Below are 20481 nucleotides of genomic sequence, written 5' to 3'. Positions count from 1 at the left end.
GGAAGGAGCGGAACAGGAAGTGCAATGCAGGTGAGCTTAATTAAAAGGTGAGGATGATTGGGGAAGAATTCCTGGCTCTGTTGAAGATCAGGGCCGGATTACGGATCCGGGTTGGAACTGGACTGAGGCTCAGGCACCTGGTCTCAGTATTTTTTCCCAGTACAGTTAATGAAATTGACTGTAATGTGGTGGTTAATCTCTTAAAGACCAAAACCAGTGCTGTCATCTGTGCACAAGGTAGGTTTAATTTACTGTGATCAAAAACCTCCCGCAGATCCTCCTACAAGCAGATGCTACATTAAACTCAAGGTCAGACTTGACTTCAGCAGCTGTAACGTCATAAACAAACGGCAGAATTTCCCTTTGAAGGAGTCGGCTGATGAGGAGCGGGGCGGCTTCGGCTGAATCTTGCCGGGGTGTAACAGCAGGCCCGCCGCACCCTCGTGAAGCGCCGTGTGGAGGACCGGGACACACTGGCCAGAACCTGGCTTTTGAAGTGAAAAATCTTCCCAAATAAGGCTAATAACGAAATCCAAATGTGAGTACAATCCTTGCAAAAACATCAATAGCACTGGCCTTTATACATATGTAACCGCCCCCCCCCCCCCCCCCAAAAAAAAAAAATATCAGAAGAGACCAAACCGCAACACGACATGTCTCTGTGAACTTCAAAGATGCCATTTAAATCTCGCCCCGGAATTCAGGACAAAATGATAGGTCTTAAAAATCTACAAGGTCACTGCTTCACAGCACTGTATCCTGGGGCATATTACAGATATCTTGGATAAAAAGGCGAGCGATGTCATTGCTCAAGAGGGGTCGGGCACCGCGGAAGCCAGACAGGCGTCAGAACCAGCCATGGCCAGCGCTATTGTGAGCTGCCAATCAGTAACCAGCACCGTGGACATTACATTGGCTATATCCATCAAACCGCCGCTCAGACTCTTACCCAGAGGGTTCATGGGGCCTACCGTGGCAGAACAGGACGCAGAAGGGGTACACTCTGGACGGTTTGCAAGTCTATTGTAGGGCACACACACACACACACACACACTATAGTCTTGCACAGCATAATGACAGTTTGGACAACAATAGACCGCATGTACAACAGTGGTCCCATAAGATTATAATGCAGCTGAAAATTCCTATTGCTTAGTGGCGTCGTAGCCGTCGTTACGTCATAGAGCGACTCGTCACGTTTTTGGTGATTCTGGTGTAAACATACTTACTGTGCTGCCGGTCATATACAAGTAAAGCACTCGGAGTACTGCACAGTACATAATACTCGATAATGATAAGTTGAGTACTCTGTGACTGAAACTCTTTATACACAACTGGTTGGTTGAAATGAAATCTTGGTCTGGACTTCTACTTTCTGGATCTGAAATATCCGCCTATGTGAATTAGTCTCTAGGAGCTGAACAAAACTCACATGATACGAGAAGAACATACAGACTCCACACACACAGAGACTCAAACTCCCAGCCTTGGAGGCGTGAGGCATCAGTGCAGTCTTTGTACATAGTGCAAACTGGGCCATAATTGCCAGTGCAAGGTAACCAGACGCTCTCCTTGTTTATAGTACTGAATGCTCACGTCTTCACCATTACTGCAGCGTGGCCAATGGTGCAATGAGCCACACCCCCTCCGCTACCTCCCAGGCTGGCACATCTGCGTGAGACACGGGCAAATACACAAATATAGCTGTTCTCCGTGTGCGTCGCAAAAGGTGATTCTTGCATCGATGTAGCGAACTTGTGGGTTCCATCGAACATGCAAGTTGGGTAGTTTTTCTGCACGTGGGATTGTTTACATCTTTTGTTTGGGAGCAAGACAAAATAAATGTATTTAGTGATTTGGTTAAATTGTGATTTCACCATGTGCATATGTACAGTGTATATATATATTGTACAGTAGTTTTATGTACAGTTTGCATTTATTTAATGTACTGCACCGCTGATAGGAAATTCATGAGCCAAGACTTTCACTCTCGGGTTCACTCGTTCGAGTGAAGTGACAATAAAAGTGATTTGATTTGATGTTACACAGCTGGTTACAGCATAATTAGCAAGGCAGACTATGTACCCATAGTACATACAGCAGCCACATCAGGATCCGAGAAAGAATCTCCAAAAAATTTGCGATTATTTAGTCACAAATACTCAATAGCGTTTCACTCACTATTTACTCAAACGCGTGCATGGGTCTATTATTTTCCAGATTGTGCCTCTGGAAAATGAACAATTAATATTTAGTCATTATAAAGAACGAGCAGCTTTTGAGCTGCACTGTGATACGTTTCTCTGAAATATTCTCTATAAAAGCAGACATAAGAGTTAAGAACCCTGTATCTTCAATCTGTAGACAGCCGGGGGGGGGGGCGATGTTATTGTGTTTGCTGCATTTAAAAATGCTTATTTACATAAGGAAAGAAGAGGTGCAGGCAGAGGGGGGGAACGGAATAAAAGCAGAACACTTCAATAATTAACATTTGAATGATAAAAATGCAGACCGAGGCTATTGAACTTGAAGATGTTTTTATTTTTTGCCCTACAATACAGCTTTCTTTTTCACCTGTATGATCATAAGCCTTAGAGATAACTAAAATGTCACTTGTCATTTCTACCACGTGGAGTGTCAGTGAAGTATACTTACACACAAGAGTAGTGCGATACTCTCAGTGTTAAACGCAAGCCCCACCCCCCCCCCAGGAAGCGAAGCCGCGCCGCTCAGTGATACAGTGCTAAGCACCAGGTCGGCCCTCTGCCTGCTCAGATCCAGTGGGCTTAGAGCATCACACCTTCAGCTGAAGACTCATATGATGACCATTATTATTTCATTTTTATTTTTTACAGAAACACCCCAGACTGGGCTGTGGGGGGGGTGGGGAGGGGGCACCTCAAAGTGGAAGGCAGAACACTAGCAGATTTCTCTCCTTTAAGCCATAAATGTTTAATAGAACATCTGCATTTCCCATGATGCACTCACTCACCAACCTCCAAGACCATAATTACAAGGCATTGAACTTCCTTTATAACTAAGCTGTTTATATTAGGTTATTCTAAAATGCATGATCAACAGACACTTGATAAAAAGTCTTCTGTCCATCTTCTATACTCGAGGCCTAGTCCAACACAATGACATAATATGTATTGAACTTAAATATTATTCTTGGTGTTTAATTAATAATTCATTAACTAAGAAGACTATTAATGCTAATTTGGCTGGTCTGGTTGATCAAGGGGTAGAAATGACACCCTCACACCCCCAGTCCCCCTCTGTGTACATGGGGGAGGGGTTTGCATGTTTCCTCTGTGTTTTGGGGGTACTTCAGGTATGGTGAGAGGGTGTCTTTTAATTGCCCATAGTGTGTGATTGTATGAGACCCATCCAGGGCCTCCTCTAACTTGTGCATCCTGGGATAAGGTCCAGCTTTCCCATGAGATCGTAATGGATAAGTGATCACAAGACAGATGGCACAGTATGACAATTCTTTAAGTGCCATAATCGTATCGATCAAGTTACAGACAACTGCAAGATTCCGATACTCAAATTCTGGGTGATGTCATCTTTAAGTGAATTTCTTGGTGAACTGGGGGTGACGTTATATTATGCTGCTTGAGAATATCGTGAGAGAAAATAAAATTTATTCACATTTACATTAATTTCCATTCATAGGCTGATGACCCCCAACTAGAATTCTTAATTATAGTAAATATAATTATAGTAAATATAATGTGAAATTTCCGTCTCCAAACCATAAAAAGCTGATGTCATATTACTTTGAGGCAATGGAACAAACTAACAAACTTACACCTTTGTTCAGATCTTATACCAGCTTCATACGGCTCAGAAACCCCGCAATAACTACTAGAACATTCTACGGAAGCACGAATCGCACACACTCCTCACTTCATTCAGGCTCATGTTCATGGAAATGCACTTATTAACCGGTACAATGCTTCTTGTAATTCCCCAGTTAAACAAAAATCATGTCGGTAGAAAGTCCCCTTACAGATTTACAAAACAGACTGGCAGCTAAAGTAAAGAATTGCTCCCTCATTCTTACTGTAGTATTTAAATCTAGACTGAAGATTTGTCTAGCTTATCCTGGTTTATTGTCAGTATACATTACCGAAAATACCAGAGGTGACTGTGCAGCCATGCGACCTCAGATCCCCAGAGATCTGTTCCTGCTACAGGCATTTTTGTTTCTTCAACAAAGTTTTTTTTTGATATAACCAGTTACATTTTAATAGCACATAAATTTGACTACTGTTGTGGCTAAATATTCGCTGCATGCTTTGCAGGAATTATGCTGGCTAGGATGCTATATAAAGTAAATTGAATTGGATACATAACCGTATTACTATGCATCAGTAGGCATTATTGGTCTTTTCTATTATCAGATCTTTCACCATCTTTAATGTATAGTGTGCGTGTCTCTCTAATGCACCGTTTTTAAACGTATGACATATGTAGGCCTACTCAAACGTGTTACATTTCGTACTATTTAAATTCAAACCATTTTCCATTGTCCCATTTTGTTACATACCACAATATATCTATGTTTATTTTTTTATTTTTGCCCATATCTAACATAATGTAAGGTGACAAGTTTAAAATGAACAATGCCTTTTTCTTTTCAGTGCATACTTCTTAGCCGGAATTTTAATTCAGTCGGGCATATGGAAAAAAAAAATCATTATATTACATTGGTCACGTAAAGTCTAGAATCATATTTTGCTTGTTATATTTCAATTATTCCCCTGGTACACAGAAAACACATTTTTTAAGAATAAGTCTTTCCTTTTGTTTTGAAAATTGATTCTCTTTATTTCACTTTACACCGTGTCAAAACAATTTAAACCCGATGATGGAGGCTGCGGTGAGTAAAGGGGAGACAAAATGAGCAGAAAAGCTCACATGTATGAGCAGCGCAGCAAAAGCGGACTGTAATGGGATTCAATGCAGCGGCTGGGAGTCGCGAGCGCGATCGATCCCTTCATTTAGGTGGCATCAGGATTCCGCGCGGGTCTTCGGCTGGTTACAGCCCTTAATGCGCCTCGCTTAATGCTGCCGCGGCTTTAGGGTGGGACTGAGCTTCTCCTTAAACTAAGGGGGGGAAATGCAAGCTGTTTACTGTCATGATCGGGTAGAATTTAATTTAAGAGATGCAAAAAAAATTATGTGGATGTGCGTTGACTTGCATGCTGTCGATGCTGCGTCGACTCGTGTGGGAGGCGTGGTATCAGTGTTTCTAAACCCTAATGCGTTTTTTTTTTCGAGGATACGTGATCTTATTATTAATCACTAATTTCGCAAAAAAAAATTGATCCCATTTAAAACCAATTTATTGGGAGGGGGTTGAGTCACTTACGTCGTATCCAGGCATAAACTTATTTTAAGAAGCTGCAGAAAGGACACCCTTTGCTGAAAAGGACGTGTACGTTTCGCAGGCTATCGATCGTTCTGCATTTTGACTGAAAAACATCGGGGGGATGATGTAAACCACTTAGGGGTGCAGCGGCTTCTTTTGAACTGGAAAAGAAAATCTAACTTAATTTAATGTGATATAATATGCACCCTGCAGGCTTTGCCTTGTGTGAAATACGGTCGTTCCAATAGGATCCTTCCCTTCGTTTTGAACTATATAGACGGACAGTATGTTGAAGAGCACGGGCGATTGTTACGGGAAGTCAAACTATACAAAAAAAAAATATTTTCTTTGCTTTCGCTTGTATGTAGCCGGCGCGAAAGAGCGCAGAGCAATTTCCAGGCATTTTAAGTGCCGCAGGTTAAATTGAAATAAAACTTCTTGAAGCAACATTTACAAACCGGCGCTTTTTGAAGGGCTGTCGCCGGGGATAATGGGATGCTCACCTAGCTGTCGAAGAGGTGTCGACTCGATCGAGGAGCTACAAAGATGGGAGAATAAAGACATGTTGTGACAAAGCTGACACCCAGTGGTCTCAGAGGAGCCAAGTCGACCTTTCATTTCTTTGTGAAGGCGGTCTTGGTCTTACCCTTTCTCTTCCACCGTTTCCATTAAACACATCTCAGCAAAACAATGGTATGCAGCTGGAATTTCATTTAACGCATTCTTGTGTTGAACACCTGCCACAGAGAAGGTGTTTCAGTTTGGTGCATCAATGAGCATTTATGCTTAATGCAGAAGGATCTGGCAAAGGCTTATATTAAAGTGTCTTTCACCGAACCCAACTGATCTGACAGTTAACCCCTTGATTAATGCCTTTAAACACATTTGCCTGCCTTAAGAAACTATGTTTCATTTCAGAAAAAAAACAGCCTTTTCATTTCAAGAGAGAAACCAGCACAGTGTCTGTAGGGCTTACGGCCCCTTAAAATACATTTTCTTCCGAGGTTTGTTCTCGCGCATCAAGCAAGCCTTAATGCCAAGTAAGTGTGACAAGATTTTAGTTCAGAATTGAACTCAAATCTCAAACAATATTCATCAAATGGGACACATCAGCCAAAGAACTTCACAGCAGCCAAACTCCTGTGTCTGATTTGAGCATACTCTCATTCTAACCCACTTAATGTGAAGAAGCCAAAGCACGCTGAGGCAAGTTTATTTATATAGCACAATTCAGACGCGAGGCAATTCAAAGTGCTTTACAAAGGCAAAGGAATACATCTAAATAAAGACATTAAAATCACATTTAAAAGACAATAATAATATTAACAATAATAATACTAAGTAAAAAACCTAAAAGCCAAACAAATAAATAGTTGACTGAAAAGAAGTAAAATTTTAATAACAGCATATGACTGAACTGATTTAATTTTTGAAAAGCTGCAGCAAACAGTGATGGTTTAAGCCCCGATTTAAACGAGCTGACAGCTTTAGCAGACCTCATCTGTTCAGGAAGCTTGTTCCACAGATGGGGAGCACAAACTGAAAGCGGCTTCACCTTGCTTGGTCCTGAATCTGGGGACAATGAGTGAACTTTTCCCAGATGGGCTCTGAATCCTTCATAATGTGAATCAGAAATGTAACCAGTCCATACAAATCAAACTAAACACCACATTGCGGTCAGTTTCTTAAGTATTTTTGCTTTTCATAATTTTGAATAATTGATTAACTATCTCTATGATGTGTGTCCTATCCAGGGTGTCCACTGGCTTCGTGGAATGGCCTTTAAGCTCCCAAATACTCTGTACAGGATAAACAGTTGAAGGAAGGATAGATGGATTGATGTTAGAGTATTCCACTCGAAAACATTCAAGTACGGATTGCCACTCTTGCAAAAATATCAGACTCTACTTATAACGTGTGTGTTGTGGATTATAATATTGTCAAGTCGACAGTAAAAGAACAAAAAAAAAATTCCATTCCCTAGTCGGTTCCTTATGGCCACCGGCAGCTGATGCAAGGACGTGAAAGCGAGAGGGAGCTGGCTGCCTCATCAGCCTGTCCCCGTTAAAACAAGCACAGCAGCGATCCACAGGCGAGCCACACTGGCTTTTGTTTTCCCACCCGCTGGCAAGGTCACTGGAGCCTTCCACTGCGACTGGCGCTGCCACGTCACCTTCGAACTTTGTCGAAAACTACTGAGTATGGAGCACGACCAGAAAAATTCCCTCCGGGGAGAAGAACATAAACCTGGTTTGGTTCATGCTCATCTCCTTCAATATATTTAATTCAAAAATGCAGCATACACTCAAAATGAGCAATGCTAAGGAATATTCTGAATTAGCCTTGCCCTGGTGATAGAAGCCTTGAAAAATTAACGTAACGATCTAGTTAAATTTCTGGGGCTGATTCCATTCATTCATCCATCAAAATATCCATTTATCCATTCATTTTCTAACTGCTTATCTGGGTCAGGGTCACAAGGGGGCTGGGAACTTATTCCCGGCAACAAAGGGCTCAGGCAGCAGCACACCCTGGATTGGATGTCATTCATTCATTCATTCATTATAGCATAGTCCAGGATGCCAGCATTTTTGAAGGCATTGGTTAGGTTCCTGCAGGTGCTGGGGTCATGCCGTCGCTCTTGCTCGCAGTTGGATTTCCTGTGATTGAAGACTGAATAGACAGTGACCGTCACAGGACAAGGACATCTCCGTCCTGATACCTGCTTACAAGCGGGGGACAAGTGATCGCAAGAATCATTGACTGGACATCACTGGATGAAAGAATAAGGGGTTCAGGGGGGTTAGAGGTGTCTGCCCAAGTCCGGAAGGGTGTAGGTTCAAATCCTACACCTAGAGTATTCTTGGGCTATAGCAGAGTATACAGCAGCGTATTCATATCACTACTGGCCCTCTAAAGCAAGCCTTGAATGCTCTAAGGGCGATGGATGCTGTGACCTCTGACCCTAAAACATCCTCTTACATGTGTGCCTGTGTGTTTCACGGAGGGCATTATGGGATATGCAAAAACCAATCCAAATTCTTCCATGGAGATGAATAAAGTGCTGCTATTCTATTTAAAAAACCATCCCCCACAGGCACTGGTCACTTTATCGTTAATATTTGTTTAGTTACGCTCTTGCTACTGTGCTGCTACTTCTGTGGTTTACGGGTTATTTAATCGCACATTCAGCATCCTTTCATATTTCGGCCCTGTAGCCTATTCGCCTTGTTTGTGTTTAAAATGTCCTGCGTATACGTTGCATGTTGTTGCACTTGGCCTGCCTTTAGTTGCACTGCGTTGTCCGTAGTCCTGTGTCCGTGTACTGTCTGATGATTTGCACAAATGTCCATGTACGCATTAACCCCTGTTCTGTTTTACTGTGCCACTAGCCACCTCTGTATGGGTTGTGTGGCAATAAAACCCCCCGTGTCTCAATTTGAATAATAACATATTGATTTTTCTTTTAATCCAGCGTTGCAGTTCACGCCTTGGGTCCTTCGCTCTGTGTACTGTAGTGTCAGTGACTCTAATATATCCTGTAGATCACTTAAGAAGACATTGTGCAAGAAGTCAAGTGTCCATTTATTGTGACCTGTATTACGTAAAAGCTATATTTGGAAATTTCCTTGAATCACCATTTAGTGTATTAGTTTGTTCTTCATCCACTGATAGACAGATGTCAGATATAAATTGTGCTTGAAGATGGTATCATCTATGGGGCAAGTTAATGAAGGCTTTAATTTTAAATTACACTGTGTGGTGTCTTGAATGCCATTTAACACTGTTCTGCTGTTAAAATCTTTCAACCTTAGTTTATGATTTTTTTATCCTTTGCTACTATTATGCCCCAGACCTTGTAGCAATCTCAGAGCAGGTTTCTGAATAATAGTAGGGAGTAAAGGACAGTAAAACAGTACAATGTAACATGACCCTGTAGCATTTTAAGATCTTTACTAAAAAATATTTACTTCAACCACACTACATAAAAATGTCCCCAAGAATGCAGTTGTTCTGGCTCCATTACGGAAATGTTAACCCATGTTCAACTGTTAAAAACAAACAAAAAAATGCGCACTGTTTATTTGCATAAAACAAACAAAAAAATGCCCACTCGTTATTTGCCTAAAACAAACAAAAAAAAATGCCCACTGTTTATTTGCCTAAAAACAAACAAAAAATGCCCACTGTTTATTTGCCTGAGTAATAAGGCTATAACAGTTTAAAAAAAAAATTAAAAATAGCCGTTCGTTATGCCAAAAGGCAGATCCAGTTAAGGGCCAATATCCAGCAAGATGACCATGTTAACCATGTTGAATTGGTGCATTAACTATTACGGCTTTGAATTGTTAAACCACATGGTTAAAGGAGGGAAAGCGATTTTATACCATTATGGTCGCTTAAGTGACCCACTATATAAAAACCACAGTATGCTATGAGATCTTTTCGATAAAACCTACGGTTAACCTAATAAATATGTGTGTAATGATAGTACTCACAGGCTGCCTGCCTTCTGACCGCAGTAGCTACTCCTGAACACTGGTTTTCTGGCGAGGGAATAGCGACTCTTGACTAATCGTCCTGGCCCTAGAGGCAGGCGTCAGACGACCCCACGTGGCTGTATCAAGAGCCAAAATGCCCAGTGCCACCAGGAAGTGGATTATTCCCTTTAATCTCTCCCCACCCGCACACACTCGCCATTAGAGTCGTCTGGTGCGCACGCCTCCGACAGCGCGGCGTCGTGTTAAACCTCCGCGCAGTGGCCTGGGGGAGGCCTGCTGTTTCCCGGCACGCGGGGCGAGGCAGCCTCGAGTCAGCCAAAGTCGGCAGGCACAAAGTAAAGCCATTTAAAACAGTGATGTACAATCGGACAATAACACGCGCGTGTGTTCGCACGAGTGGCCCTCGCGACAAAAGGAAAATCGTGTTCATGACTCAGGTTTCTGTGGATCTGCGGCACGAAATCCAGACGTGAATGGAAACGGAAACACGGCCTTGAGCGTTTTTATCTTTTAAAATTACAGGCCAAATGTGCAGGGGAAGCACACTGTTTTTTTTTTGCTTTTTGTTTTTTTTTTTTGTCCCTTTGGGACGTCAGAAAAACAAGAAAGGAAAAGCATAGCTTACGGAGAAACGTGATCCATCACCGTGGCGAACTTGAGCAGTGTCCTCATTTTATGGTGGACGTGGGAGATCGCGAAGACACACAGTTGCAGAAGGCTGCTCCATGACACCTGAGGTTCATCAAGGGAACAACGGGGTCTTCTATGAGGTGATGGTCCACTCTGCACGATCATCCTCCGAAATTCCCTACCCTGCAGGTAGGGGGCAGTAGTCACTCCAGGGTGGTCACCCTCCAATACCCACCTACAGAATCACACACATGCATAGCTGCCACCTCTTTTCCTGCCCCCTGGCTTCTTCCCCACATGGGCCTCACATGGGAGAAGATTCCTGCCCTGCCGGATAGAGCAATCATCAGTCGCCAGCCGTGTCTCATTGACACTTCTCTGGACCGGCAGTGAGGAAACCATGGTTACCGCGTGGCGCCGACCGCCAGCTTGTACACACTGGCTTCCGCATAAACCGTCATGCCGTGACATCCCGCGTCTCTCTCTATGAGGAGCACGGACACACGTGCGTACCGGCATGAGCGGGGATCGGGGTTAGATCACAGGGTCGTCTGGCGCTGCTTGAGCAGTTGTGGTTCAGGACCTTGTTCTAGGTCACAATAGTGATATGATTCAAACTCACAACCTGATACGCATACAGAGCCCTGATCCGTTAAGCTACACACTACAGATCTGGGGAGGTCAGGTCACTTTGTCACCTTATACACATTTTGATCCGCAAGGTCGAGACCTGTGTATGTTAGGTTTGAATGTTCTCCATGTTTCATTTGCCTTTCCTCAGGTTCCACCTATGGTACAAAGATATGAAGCTGAGATGGATTGGATGGATATTTTGGTTTTAGAGGGCAGTCCAGGGCTTGTCTTGCCTTACACCTTATATTTCCAAGAATAAGGCTCCACAGTCATAATTAAATGTTTGGTCATTGAAAATGGATGACTGCATGGTCTAGGCGGATGAGTATATTGAAGACAACAGCTGGGATTTCCCCTGCATTAAATTAAATGAAATCGCAAAACCTTGCGGGACCACATGCAGAAGACCACCAGACAGCCCACGGACCAAGGTCCTACTGAGGAGATCAATTTCTGATGAGAATGTTGCTTGCCCACTGGAGATCACAGCTCCGTTCTATTGCGCTTTGCAGAATCGGCGATTCGGTTCTGGTTAGGAGATTACCGATTATTCAGGAGATTAGTGATAATTACATGCTTTATGAAGCCCCAGACGGCCCATTCCGGCACCTGGGCCCACGGAAGAATCGATGGCGGATCGATGCTCGTACAGCCCACCCACAGGCCGAAATTCATTATTTCAGCATTCTGGTCGGTGATGAATCACTGATTGCTACTTCCTACCTCCGTGTCCTCGACGCTGCGTCATTGCCTGACTCACGGCGGACTCCAGTTGCAGATAAAAGAAGTAGCTTATGAAGCCTTCTAAAGCAGAGCCATTGCGTTCCCATCCACTGCTACACCCCAGACTACAGTCACAAAACCCTCAGATCATAAAAAAACACAAACCAATACATATAAGGCTGTCTTTAAAATATTATCATTAATCAATCCTTTGGACTCTTACTATCACCAAGAATAAAAATGGAGGTGATCTCAAATTCAGTCCCTTCATCATACATTAATCCATCCATCCATTTTCCATACCACTTTACTGTTACATTGCCACACTGAACCTATTAATAATAATCATCAGAGAAAAAAATATCATGAAAATAATCCAGTATTTTTTTTAGTAATACTTCACTTGATGGGACACAAATAATGTAATAGTACACTCATACTTAACATGTTAAGTAATCAAAAACTAAGTGTTCGTTACATAACGATCACATGTTCGTTCGTCATTAATAAATCATAGCAGTTCATGAGTTAAATGCAGTTACTATATTTGTTTATTATTTGTACCTGAGTAGTAACTGGGTTACTACTCTACTTGTGCCCCCTTTAGTAAAGTGTAGTAAAGTGTTACCTTATTCTTTTGTTTGCTATTATTAACTCAGGATACAGTTCCAGCCTTTTTATTGGCTACTTTCTGGGTCTTGCCAAAAATATGTGCTATTGCCCTTGTTAGAGTGCCCACCGTCAGACCTTTTGCCAGGAGGAGCCCCGTCAGGCTGGCACCAGCACCACAGTCTGCTGACTGGTAGGAAAACTCAGCCAAGCTCTGGCCACCAGTAAGTTTCCAGCAGCCCCAACCAGTCCGAGGTTCCGGGACGAACAGCACCTGCTGATTGTGCTCCTTGGAGCCCAGAGATGGAAGGGTATTTAAAGCTCTTTTAACCAAAAAAAAAAAAAAAACAAACATATTCCAGGCTAATGAAAATGGTTACAGCTGCACAGTACATCATGGGGCGAAGAGAGACCTGAACAGGGTAATTAAAATTAAAACTCTTCAACACAACTGAATTATAAAATTGTCCAAAATTAATTGTTGGTAATTACACATGAATCAGCTCCAATCCTTCCTTTCTTTTTATAAAAATCCCAAATTAAATTTTAGGCGAGGAGAAAGTGTGGATGTTTAGGGAGGGGGACCAGCCCCTTTACACCGGTATCGTGTAAAGGTCACTGTGTGTTAAAGATAGGGGAGTGATGGAGGGCCTTAGAGAGTGAAATATTCAAGCTGCTTGTTTCATTGTCATGGAAACTTTCCAGGATGTAAATAAAAATCGTCCAGTTCCATGATGCATTGTGGGTCGATTCAGCATATGAGGAACCTGGTTATTCCATAATTTTATTCACACACACACACACATCTATCTATCTATCTATCTATACACATATATATCCATCCATCCATCCATTATCCATACCGCTTAATATATTGGGGTCGCGGGGAAGCTGGAGCCAATCCCAGGATCTTCGGGCGAGAGGCAGGGTCCACCCTGGGCGGGTCGCCAGTCCACCACAGGGCCAACATATATATATATATATATTACAACTTCATACACAAAAGTTCTGCATAAGTGTTTGTTTCTTTAGCCGTTTACCTTGATCATGCGTTAACCTGACAAGCCGTAGAAGGTCTTTTGTTACATAACTGACACGCCGTTTGACAAGCGGCCAAACCAAGTCCATGCACTCTACATAATCAGCGGGATGATGCAATCCATCCACGGGGAACACGAGCCGGTCTAGGGCACTCGGAACAGGAAGGTCCATCGTTTTACATTAGCTGAGGTACCATCCCACCAAATGTGTTGTTCTTAAAAAAAGAAGAAAAAAAAGAAAATCAGAGTGGGAAAAGATGAAAGTTTATGGAGCCCATCCATTCAGGGAGGCCTGTAGAGAAACTAAGGGCTAATGAAAGGAAAATGAAGAGCCCTGCACTCCAGATAGGTATGTTTTTGGAGATGTTAGCCTCAGGAAAGTGCTCTTTGCAGCACAAAGCTCTCACCCAGCATAAGAGAAAGGCTTCAGCTAAACACTAGACACCTTCACATCTGAAGACAACACTTGAAGTAAATGGGGTTTTAAAACAATACAGCCACCACAAGTATATTCCTGTAAATAAACCCTCTGGAAACGTGGTTCAAACATTGCAGTGCTTAAAAGAGGGGAAAAAAATGTTCTCATTTCTCAATCTGGTATGTGTCCCAAAATCAATATCATTATAGAATGGCATCCAGATAACATGCAGTGAAGGTCTCTGTTGTCATGGATTTTCTCTTGTTTTTCTTCCAGATAGCACTAGGAAATAAATACCTGTGCCCAATTTACTCATGCTGATTAAGTCATCTGTCATTTAAGAGCATGGATTTAAATCTTTAATCCCTCAGAATGTACTTTTCACACACACAAAAGAAAAGAATTTTGCTTCCTGATCGCTCAGGATCCGGCTTCTTTGGTTATTGTCCTTTATGTTATATAAAGAGACAAAATGATCAGCGACTTCCTGAAGTCACTTCTGCCAGTTCTCTCTATGTGTATTTTATGCAGTATTTTTAATTCTGGGGCTGAAATGAACAGCCTTGATGGGATTTCCAAGCCGTTGGCTTTTATGAGCTGATATCACCCGTGAGATAGCTTTCTATAATTCCATATTATTTCATTATTAAGCAATTATTTAATAACAGAGGTGTCACTCATTTTGTGTGTTTTTACCCAGTAGTGGATAATTTAGGTGTCTGGCAATGATTTTATCTGAAACAGCCCATAGTACAACGTGCTTATTGTTAAAGAACTTATGACACCAATTCAGGTCAAATTCTAGGGTACAACAGCAGGGGCTTCACCTAGAAAACTATACAGGAGCCTCTAACAAGCTTAGGTCTTCAAGGGCTGGGTCTCCAGCCGGTTTTGTTAGACCAATATTTCATTTCCTTCTCTTAAAAGGTGTGTAATGCATACCACTGCTTCCCCCATATTTTCATATGAGCTATATGCAGGCTGGAGACCATACAGTAGGGATTTAAATGTCTGTTTTATTATGCACTTGCGGATTAGGGGTAATTTCATCCCAGAGGAAACCATAATTCACTTTTTCCTTTAGTCATTCAAGCAGGGGGTCAACATTCATGCCACCTGTGTATTTTTTCTTCTCACCAGAACATAAATTCTAATTCAATTTGTGGGAATGGAACACCAATTTGTCTACACTATAAAATTCATGAAAAGAGAGATTTCCTCTTCACGGGAAGATATTCTTTGTTTTTTTTTTGGAACCCACCAGAAATCAAGCATTTGTTACAGCAGCTTCAAGGAAGTGCAGTACCTACATTTTACTTATGTGAAATTACGGCAGGCTCTGTGGTGTCCGTGATGTCATGCGATGAGATCATTACAGGGGGTCAAAGAGAGTTGAGCACGGTACTGATTCAATTTTAGTATCAGGGGGAAAAAGCCTCAGTTAATGGACACAAACTCACTCTTGCTTTAAATGGCTAGTGTGCGTTTCCGTGGGGCCTGAACGTCTGCCATCAGTTGGCTATTCATCCTGTCGCTGCAAGTGACAAACGGACAGAGCGGTAATGGTGATGTACATGAATACAGAGCCCACTCCCCGACTTCCGGCAACACTGTAAACACAACACGGAAAACGGCAAGGATACGGTGCATCTTCTTTGGAAATAAAATCATACCAGTTCTGCTGATCTGCCGGTGAGGCCCTGTCGGTGTTTTTGGTGGGAGACAAAGTCGACCATAGGAAGACAGCAAGCCCAGCAAATTAAAAAATATGATCATATTTATTAATGATATTAAAAACTTCTCATGAAAACCATGAATGTCCATACACAGTCACTGAAATCACCGAAGGCAAACCAACCTTACATATGAATAGGAGCGAGGGCCTCTGTCCGTTTTAATTCCTAGAAAAACAATTGAAACTGATAATGTGCGATAACTGAAGGTGTGGCACATGGTGGATATTTGTACTGGCTATGAGTGACATTTAAAATTACGCTGCATGTTCTTTTTCAGGATTGGCTAAAACGAGAGGCTAAAGCCTCATTCAGAATGGAGCATTCTGGGACAGGCCCGCAAGCCACCCTGATGGAACACGTACACTAGGTGACATACTGTACAGTTTGTTTCTGTCTTAGAGAATTGTGCTGTGTATTTCGACCAAACATTAACATCCTAGGTAAAACATAGTAATATATGAACTTTATTCATAAAACATTGCTTAAATACACAGCAAATATTTAAGGCTATAATTATTTTTTGCCAAAATATGTCCATGGCAGTAAGGATGGAGCAAATTGTGTGTGTGGGTCAGGTATACATTACATTGTGGGAGACCAAACTTCCCTACAATGTGATAAAAACCTGTCGTTGGTTATGTTTTGTCGTTGTGGGGACTGTTTTTTCGGTCCCCAGTGGGGAAATTCAATTTTATAAAAATCTGTGACTGCAATCAAACAACTCAAAATGCCAAAAGACTTGTATTTTGATTGGTTACTTATGGTTAAGGTTATGGCTGGGTAGGGATTAAGGTCGTCATGTTGGTATTAGAGTTTTTCCCATAGAAATGAGTGGAGCGTCCCCACAAAGATATGAGTACAGGAATGTATGTGTGTGTGTGTGTGTGTGTGTGTGTGTGTCTGTGTGTAGTGGGGGTGGGGCAAAAAGCAAACATTTATCCAAAACGAGGACTTACAGAGTCTGTTATAAGGAATCAGTTCCCCAGAAAAACAAGCATCCCACTTTTCCTCACACCATAAACCTAAACAATAATGTCTATTTGTTACTTCAGCTGCCTATGTACTGTCTCCAGTCTTCAGTCAAATGGTACAGTGACAATGTGATATACAAAATCTTTTAATACAGAGCTTATATGATATATGACCAGTCAAATCTATCACTTTAACATCTGAGATAACCATATATTTGTAAGGTAAACATATGGCCAGTGCCCAGTACTTATATAAATAAACAACAGATTTGTAGTACAATTTTCACAACAGTGGTGGAGGGGATTCACAAATCAGGGGAAAATACAGGGGAAAAATATTTAGAACAGTAGCTCTTTTGGTAGGTTTATGAAGAAAAAAAAAAACTCAACATATTGTCAAAACGCGTGACCGTCAATGAATGCCAAAAATCTTTTAGCTAACCCTAAGAAATAAAATGAAAACAAAATCATCAGGGGAAGGCAACAGAGAAAGAGGTGTTTGGTTAGTCTTTAAAGCTCTAAAAGAAAGCTTTAACTGCAAATGTGGGTGAGAAAAACATTGCTCACGGCCAGGAAAGTGTTCTAAGACTAAACGGAATATATACTGCATTATATACTGGATCTGTGCGTGAAACTGTACAACAAATAATTACAGCTTTCAGTGAGTTATCAATTAACAATAATATGTGTCTTTTGATTTAATACGGAAGGTAATGTAACAAGGTAATGTAACAAATTGGTGACAGGTGTTTTTATTTTTTTTTACTTTACATTTCTAGTAGAAATTTTAAACAAGTCATGTCAGAAGAGCAGAAATCAAATACTGTTTCATGACAATATAGAAACCAAGACCCCTTCCGTAACTGTGCCTTTTGGAAACATTATATATTTACAAAGGTCAGTGTCACTGAGTGAAAACATCAGAATTGTAATGTCAAACACAATATTTAACTACAAGTTAAAAGTTTGCTTGGTGGTGAGAACAAATGTGTAGGTTGAGGTCCTTCCTTCCTTACTTTATTTTACAGCCGTAATATAAACACTGTCGTTTGGCACCCGCTGTCATGTTCCAAATATGGCCAGTTTTACATCAATTCCTTCTACGCGGATTTCATTTTTGCTACACCGGTATCAATCAATTAAATGAATATGATAAAGCTATCAGAAGCCCACATATTCAGGAATAATCCTTTTTGATATTTTTTAAATACAAAAGTAGCATATATTTTAACAACAAAACACAGTGCTTGACTGCTTAACGTTATATATTAGCAAAATAGGCAAATGTATCATATCCCCTCTATTTCGACTACAAAAATGCTACATTTTGTAATTGTGATATTTAGGCTGTGGATTAGTGATGTTTCCATGCTGTTCTCAGATTTATTCTCTCTAAAGCCATGAGATACAGTCTGTTGTGGTTACATACTGCAAGCAGGTGATGCTGTTTTAGCGTAAATGGGGGTAATTATATAAATGGTGACATTTCCATTAGGGTTAGGGTTGGGTTGGTGGGATCCATCTATCCATCCACCCATCTTCTAAACAGTTATCTAGTACAGGCAAATGGCGGAGGATACTCTGCATGGGATGCAGGACACAAAGAAAATCACAGAAGTCCTTCCCATTTACAAAAGCTCTTATGTAAGTTACATATAGTACTGTAGTACTCTTACATAACTTTATCACTAACATGGGGCTGAAATCAAAGGGTTCATAAGCTTATGACAATAACAGACCAAAATAATGATATCAATGTGTTATGTGATGTTTCACACTCAGAATTACATTCATCCCACAATAGGTTGCCGCATTTTCCCCTTCGAAGATGACTCAGTCCATTGTCTTACTGTGACATGCAGTCCCCGTAGTTACAAAAACGTACACGTACCCTAAACCTAACAGCAGACAACATGATGCATGGTTAACATAAGGAGGGGACCTCGAACGTCCGTCGGTGAAGGCAACGGAACGAGAAAACTACAAAATACGTTGGGAAAGACAGGAGTAGAGTATAGGAGTGGGTACAGGAGTGTGTTCGGGGGGGGTGTCCAGTGGACACGGGTGTTCAGATTGGATTAAGTGGCAACGATAACAGAAAAAGAACATTCTAGAAGGTGTGACTGAGCCCTAAAAGAACAGAGGATTGCATATTCATTCTTTGCTTAATGAAAACAATGGGGGAGTCAAGAAGGAGGTCGCGGAGCTGAAGGTGAGGTTGTCTCAACATGCGGCGCTCATCGGAGTGGAAGACGGGCTCTTTCAGCTGGTCTGGGGTCGACGCGGTGTAGCGGGCGCCCTTGCCACTGTACAACCAATGAAATTACTACAGGAACTTACCCTGCGGTCGTCCTTTGTCGGCAAAAAACTACTGATGGAACCAGGGCCACTAGCGAGACTCCAACGTCATTGGCTAACGGCTCCAATCTCATTCCCTTAATTAGCCAAACCGTAGTTCCTTTCCATCACCAAATGAATGACGGTCTATTTGCATGTGTATATTTCACGCTTTTAAACAGATAACGCTAACCTAAGACCTTAGCATCGATAGTATGATCAGCTATATAATGACAATGACCAAATCGAGTTAAAGTATAAGAAGCTGAATTTTGCCTGGTAGTTTTTTAGTTTTAGTTTTTGATTCATTATTGCAAGAGGACCGTTTTCGCAATTTTTGGTGCTAGGGCCACAGTTGTATGTGGAAACCCTGCAGCGCCCCCTAGAGAATGTGGCTGGGAGCATCAGTGTAAACCATAACTCGGCCGCTGCCAACATTAAAGCAATTTGGGTAAGACGTCCTCTGATGGGGTTATCATAAACAAATGCAGCTGCAAGACATTAAAGACCAACAGCGACATTAAAACCCGAATCTGTGAAAAGGCATACAAAGCGTACATCCAGGACTCAAATTAAACACCGATTACAGCTTTCTGCAAAAAAATAATGCCACAGTGAGGGACATTCATACAGTCTTTAATCTTTAAATAGCGTTACAAAGCATTTCTAATAAAACAACCAGTTGAATCTCGAGCTACACCCCAGCAGTCCAGCCTCTCCGCTACTCGTCAGCAACCTGTTAAAAATAAGACGCAAATCAGACAGCGAATCAGAGGTGAGGAGTGACAGACTTTGGGCCAGAGGAAGTGGAGAAGCCTGATTTGGGTGACCTGGCCAACAGAGGAAATGAGGAACAGAGGACGAACGGAATAACGGACTCCCTCGTGTGATAAGGAGCTGATGGATGACAAGTCTCTCACCACCATTAAAACATTTTTATCAACAAACATTGTACAAAAAAGAGGAGTCCTTATTATCCATGATCACCGGGGTGCTCATGTATACATCTCCCTGCCCCCCCCCCTCATCAAACCCCTACCCAAGTCTCCTGGGTCAGCCCTCCCACATGAGTCTGGAGCCAGTCACGGTGTTGAACGAACCCAATCGAGGGATGAAAATTATTTCTAATTGCAACTTAATCAGCAGAACAGCCACCAAGCGGTTAAATTGTCATGCGGCGTACCAAAAATATCCAGTTCTTCTGTCCGCCAGCTTTCAGCGTCGACGGCACTTACGTGACGATGCTTCATCTGCCAAAATCGGCCAATGTTCTCGTTGGTTTTGATGGTGCCCTATTTGGGATTAAACAACAGTGCCTTGTGTACAGACCTAGATAACTAAACGTTCTACACAATAAATCGCCCCCCCCACCCAAAAAAAAAAAAAAAAGATGAAACAAAAGAAATTGGAGATATTTCTTGTAAATACCTCCATTGTGCATATTTTGAATAGTTTTTCAAAATATCTCTTTGTAACGCCAGTATATACCACCCACCCCACGC

At 41.8% G+C, this 20481-nt stretch overlaps 1 long non-coding RNA gene across 1 annotated transcript; it reads right to left on the bottom strand.

Moving 5' to 3' along the window:
* Nucleotides 1-16112: 16112 nt before the first annotated feature.
* On the bottom strand, nucleotides 16113-20470 carry LOC111854659 (uncharacterized). The gene is made up of 2 exons (XR_002840731.2): nucleotides 20163-20470; nucleotides 16113-19715 (listed from the first exon to the last, which is right to left on the bottom strand). It is a non-coding gene; the product is annotated as an uncharacterized lncRNA (long non-coding RNA).
* Between the last annotated feature and the right edge of the window lie 11 nt (nucleotides 20471-20481).

This window comes from Paramormyrops kingsleyae, chromosome 21 (assembly GCF_048594095.1).
Source record: "Paramormyrops kingsleyae isolate MSU_618 chromosome 21, PKINGS_0.4, whole genome shotgun sequence".
Taxonomy (NCBI): domain Eukaryota; kingdom Metazoa; phylum Chordata; class Actinopteri; order Osteoglossiformes; family Mormyridae; genus Paramormyrops; species Paramormyrops kingsleyae.
Note: the sequence above shows the minus strand (reverse complement) of the source record. Positions and strands in the feature narration are given on the sequence as shown.